Source organism: Cryptomeria japonica, chromosome 8, assembly GCF_030272615.1.
Source record: "Cryptomeria japonica chromosome 8, Sugi_1.0, whole genome shotgun sequence".
Lineage (NCBI taxonomy): Eukaryota > Viridiplantae > Streptophyta > Pinopsida > Cupressales > Cupressaceae > Cryptomeria > Cryptomeria japonica.
In genome coordinates, this window is record NC_081412.1 from 193,725,438 (window position 1) to 193,731,773 (window position 6,336).

Consider the following 6,336-nt stretch of genomic DNA (forward strand, 5'->3'; position numbering starts at 1 on the left):
AAAACTGGTATTATATGCATAGAGAAGTCCAATCAGTTTTGAGGGTGTCTAACCGGTATATGTAGACAACCGGTATATGTAGGAATGGCATGACACTAGCTTGGAGATTCAGCAGAGGTCATCAAATAAGAAAATGGAGGACAATTGGTATATGAGTTGGAAGAGGTTAACTCTTAACCGGTATCGGTGTTCCAACCAGTTTCATTGATTATGTGATGAGTTATCACCGGTCGTGATGTGTTATCCCTAACCGACAGATTTGGCAACAATGTGTGATGTGTTATGTTATATTGTTCAGATACACTACACCTAGGAAATTGTGATGTGGTTCTTGAGCTGACATGAAATCTAATGTCTATATAATGACATTATGATGAACTATTTTTATGATGCAAGATAGAAGTGTTAAGTTGTTGCAATTTATTGAAGACATTGTAGAGTATGTCGGTGATGCAGTTTTGAGTGAGAAGAAGAGGATCTATTCAAGCAAGATGTGTTGCTTCTAGATCACACCACCTATTGTTTTCTAATCAATACAACAGTCAAATCCCCTAACTGGGAAAGCTCTAACAAGATTCATTGTACAAATTCTCTAACCAGGTGATCCATTAGTTTGGGTTTGAAATCCTCTTTTGAGGTTACTCCTAACAAGGTACTACCTTTAACAAGGTGTAGCTCCTAATAGGGCTTTGGGATCTTTAATAGGATTCTCTCCTAGCAGAGAACTTTGTAGACCTTAACTGGTCAGTTACCTATTAGTGTAGATAGTTAACTTATGAGTCCCATCTCACCGTGGTGTTTCCCAGTTGGGTTTTCCATTTATAAACACGTGTTATGGTGGATGTTTTACTTGTTGTGGATGCTTTAATATCACTTTGGATTGCATGCATAGTATTTAGTCAGTTGGTTAACTATCTTTACTGATATGTATTTCGAGTGGTTTTTTTTTATGTCACTAATTCACCCCCCCCCCCCCCCCCCCCCCCGCGGCTCTCAAGGCTTTATAAGTGTATCACACACTTCCCCCAGTGTCTCATATCCAAACTACTATGAAATGCATTACCCTATTTCAACTTAAGTAAAGTATAATTTTTAGACATAAACTACACCAACAATATACCATGAAGATACTTCCTTATGGATTACATCGAATGCACCCACAATGTTGAAGCAAAATGGTGATGCAATAGTATTGTCCATCAAAAAGACCTGCATTCTATAAGAATTGTTAATTTAAACATAAACAACATGAACATTAAATTTTTATGATTATTACTTGAAATTAAGTCCATGATAATAAATGAATAGGTAGGATTATGTACCATGAAGATACCTCTGTATGAATGTACCCACAATGTTGAAGCAAAATGGTGAAGCTATAGTATTGTATGTCAAAAAAGACCTACATTATTTAATAATTGTTAATATAAACATAAAAAACATGAGCTTAAAAGTTTATGATCATTATTTGAAATTAAATTCATGATAATAAATGATAAAAAATTAAGAGATAATAAAGACTTGCTACTCAAGTGTGTGTGAAGGGTCATCTCTTTTCTTAAGAGTATCTAGTACTGCTTCATGATGAACACTACTAAATTCCCATAGCTCTTTTGTCTTTGGTCTTGCATGATGCTTCAATAACTTGACATTTGTGGCTATAACAAGGTGTGACTACATGAGAATGGTTTTGTATCTCTCACAGTCTTCAATTTCAGGTTTTCCATTCTTTCTAATCATGTATGTTTGCAAACAAGTTCCTTCAATAACAATTGAACCTATAGGATACAAGAACCCATCATTATCTATCATCAACTATGTTAGATTTTTCCTTTCCTACACACATCATGCCAACGAGTAGTTTGACTTCTCTTCATTCCCTTATGGTGCAACAATTGTAGAAACATTGTCCTAGTTGTAAAGGATCTATATGATGGCTCATACTAAATTGAACTTTCCATGTCATCATTTGGCATGGATATTCTTTGAGATAAAGGAGTTAGATATTGTGGAGCCAATGTATCCCCCCACTCACTTCACTCACATTGATCCCTATCACACTGAACACAACTCTACCAAAAAAGAAGCCAAATCTCAAATCCAAATGGTCCATGTACTTGCATCTGAGTCTCTAAATGAATGCATCTTTGCAAAAGAATATTTAATTTTTTACAATCCAATCTATCTCCCATTGTGCCCTCCTTAACCAACCAAAAGAATCTACGCACTTCTGAATCAAGTGTCCCTCCCTATGACATTGTTGAACTACACCAATCAATAATAAAACATGCATCAAAGAATTTAGCACTTGAAATCCTTAATTGTTCCTTACCTAGAGCTCTCTTCAAACATGCACTTGCTCCATCATGCTCTCCCTTCCCATGACCAACCTCAAAAAAGCTTCAAATTTGAGGTACACCCCTCTCTACATGCATTCTACTCAACCAATAAGATGTACAAGCATTCTTGAATTGTCTCTTGTAGTTATCTGATCATTTAAGATGTTGATTTATTGAAATACCTTTCTTCTACAAGAACTCAATTTTTTTTTCTAATATCAATATCTACATTTTCATTTTCAATAAATTTCTCAACATTTTCAAATTCAATTTCTTCTTGACTTGAAGTAACATTTGTAGAGGCTTCACCAATATTTGACATGCCTTGTCTTCTACTCCTATGACCTTCTCTATCTCTTTGTCTATAAACTTCAATTTTCTCATTTGAAATATTTTTTTATGTTTTTGCCTTTGACAACTGCTACTCCCCATTATACCTCCACAAATATTCTCTAAATTGATTTCCAATGACAAATTTGTCTAGAATAATCTCAAAAAAGAAAAAATTTGTCATTGTATGTCTAAAAACACGTGTTTATCACCTGCAAAAAAAATGTAGGGACCATTGGAATGCATGAAACAACCCACAATCCTATTTTGTATCATCCACATATTGGATATCCAATATAAATCAGATATCTGATATAAATCAAATATCTGATACCTAAACAATTTTTGTTGGCTCCTAACATTTGAACCTTGGCGCCCAAATGAAAAGGGATCAAATATTGGATAAATATTCGATATCGATAGGGAGAGAAGTGGAATGTTAGAGAGAAAGAGAGAGGGGGGGAGAGAGGGAGGGAGGGAGGGAGTGTATAAGAGAGAAGGTGAGAGAGAGAGAGAGAGAGAGAGAGAGAGAGAGAGAGAGAGAGAGAGAGAGAGAGAGAGAGAGAGAGAGAGAGAGAGAGAGAGAGAGAGAGAGAGTACACATGGATATACAATTATAAGCTCTTTTCCATGGAGTAAATTCCTCCTACATTTGTTTCATAGTTCACATATGACAAAGGAAATCATATGCTTTTTCATATGATGTTCCAAATCCCAAATAGACAGGACTAGGAGTTGGAGTTAAAGAATGCAAATCCTAAAATAGACTTTGGAGATGGATGGAAACTTTTGCCAATCATCACAGTTTGAAAATGAGAGAGAGAGAGAGAGAAAGAGAGATTGCAAATGTATTTATAGTTCTCAGATCTCTTTCATGCAACACATTCCTCCTCGTATGCTTTCTCATATTGTGTTGCAAAGCCCAAATGGATAGGAATGGGAGTTCGAGTTAAAGAATGCAAACCATACACTAGAATTTGGATGTGGTTGGAAATAATTTGCCAATTATTATAGTTTGAAAATTGGAAATTTTGTTGTGTTCAAATACATAGCTAAGTGGTGCACGGAGGTTGATATGTTTCGAAGATATGGGTGTGCAAAAAACATTAGTGTTTGTCAATTTGAGGAAACAAAGATTGTTCCAAGTAAGAGATGACCTTCTAACAAAATCTACAATTTAGGTCAATTTGTTTACTTGTTATTTATTATTACTAAGCATCCATGTTATGATTATTAAGCATCCCTTGATAGACCTCTCTCCCTCTCTCTATAATCTCACTCTCCCTAAGGCTATCTCTCTCCCCCCTTAACCCTTCTCTCTCTCTATAATCTCACTCTCCCCAAGTCTCTCTCTCTCTCTCTCTCTCTCTCTCTCTCTCTCTCTCCCATTATCTCCCTATCCTAAACAAGGTATCCAATATTTCTCTCTCCTTCTCCCCCCTCCCATTCTCTCTATATCCCTTTACCCTTCTCTCCCTACCTCTCCCTCTACCTTTATGCTTCTCTCTCTATCTCTCCCTCTCCCTTTCCTCTTCTCTCCCTATCTAGATCACTTTCCCATTATCCCTTGCCAACCATCTCTCTCTTTGTCTCCCTATCCTAAAAAAGGTATCAGATATTTGATATTATCCGATATCCTATATCTTTTATTATTAATATATTAATAAAAATATTAATATATTAATACTATATAATATATAATAATATACTATATAATATTAATTATATTTTGTTGGTATTTTGGATATGTTGATATGGTTTTGTCATTGATGTCAACAATTCTCAACACTTGAGAACACTTAGAGATCTTTGGTTATATTCACCAACATTATAAGTGACTTATGCACAGTCACTGGTATCTGGTTCACCGGAAGGATTATATTGTTAACCGAAACTAAGGATGATTTGTTTTTGATTAATGAAAAAGTAGGTTTTGAAGGGGCCCTGAAACCCTATACAAGCAAGATTAAAACAACAAAGCCACGAGAAACAGAGAGAAATAGAACAAAAGGAAAAAACTAGCGGAAAACCGAGAAAAACCCACAAAAGCCCCTAAAAGCCAGTAGGCCGTCCAGGAATCAGATTTTATCCAGGGCTTTAACTAGGGTGTTGCTAATTTCTTGCAACTCTTTGATGTTGTCTTTGAGGTTGGGAGGGTCCTTGGCCGCAACAGCCATAGCTTTCTTGATACTAGCCCTGGTTCTCTTAGCAGTTCTGCCCACCGGGGTACCATCACCACCACTTCCAGTCTGGATGGTCTCCTCCTCCAGGTCAAGGTCCACAACTAGTTTAGGAGAATGGTCAAAGACCTTGGCAATGTCTTCCAGGTTCTTGGTGACAGCAGAGAGGATACTTGGGATAATTCCCAGCAGATTTTTCATCGCTTCTTTTCCCTCTTCTAGCGATTTTACCTTATTCTCCATTTCCTGCCTCCAGTTAGTATGCTCTTTGTTTTCATCCTCCCTCTTTTTATCCAAGTTTATCCCTTTCTTCTCCAGGTTTTTCAGGGTTTCGTAAGTCCATCTATCGAAATTCATTCTGGCCTCCGAGAGCTTCTTGAGATTATCTAGGATAAGCCCCTCGCCAGCACTATCCTTAGCCTTGCTATCCCCTTCCTCAGCCAGGTTCTTCTCAGAGCATTTGTTTGTTTCCTTCTTAGAGTTAACTTTGGTTTCCTCATTATCCTTGGGAGTCATCTCCTCCATCAGATGGCTATTGTCCTTACCAAGGTGATCACTTGGAATAGGGCTATCTTGACCAAGCTCGAAATCTCCACTTTCTTCCTCATTGCCTAGTTCCTCTTCCTTCCAGCTGTCTTCTCCATTAGAGTCGTCTATCTCCATACCATTTCTTTCCTTGACAGTGTCCTCAGTTTCCAACCCGAGGGAGCTTTTCCTTTTCTTGCTAGATGACGCCTTCTCCTTGCTAGTATCTCCCTCTTCCATCCTCCTCTTACCAGGGGAGGTGAAAATCTACTTATTTTCCTGCAGAGCAAGGGTTTTGCAATGCTCATAGATGAGCAGTAGGAGCCCGCAGTGGAGAATTGGGCTGGAAGGGTTTGTCATGTGCTTGTTCAGGGACCTGGAGAGGGATCAAAAAAGGTAGTAGGGCAAAGACACTTTTTTTTCATGTCTGAAATGGTTCAATAGCATGAAGTGGTAAGTGTGGGCCCTGGAGAAATGGCCTTCAACCATAATATACTCCATGATTGCATTCAGGACCTAGCCCCACAACTCCTTGATGTTTGCAGCATCATAGTAGCCCCCAGTAGCCTTGCCGAGTTTAGCCTGCTCTTTCTCTTTTTGCGGGAATAGGGTAACTGCATTGTTGGAGACCTTGAGGTTTCGAAAGAAGTTGAGCTCGGAGTGGGGCATACTAGTTATAGTAGAAATAATCCCAGCATCCAACTTAAATTTAACTCCGTAAAGTTTAAAAGAGCCATTAGACTAGTTTTTAGAAATCTTGGAAACAGCTAGGTTGACCCTACCTTTGTCATACTCCTCAAGCTTTTCCATGAAGCTGGTGAGATGGCCCTTCTCCAGCTTTGTTCAACCGGTGGGTAATTGGCCTCACTAAACTCAGTTCCCATACTTTGGGCATTTCTTTCCAGGTCGATGTGTTGTTAGGTTCTTTGCATCTAAGATCTCCTCCCATTTTTGGATGCAGG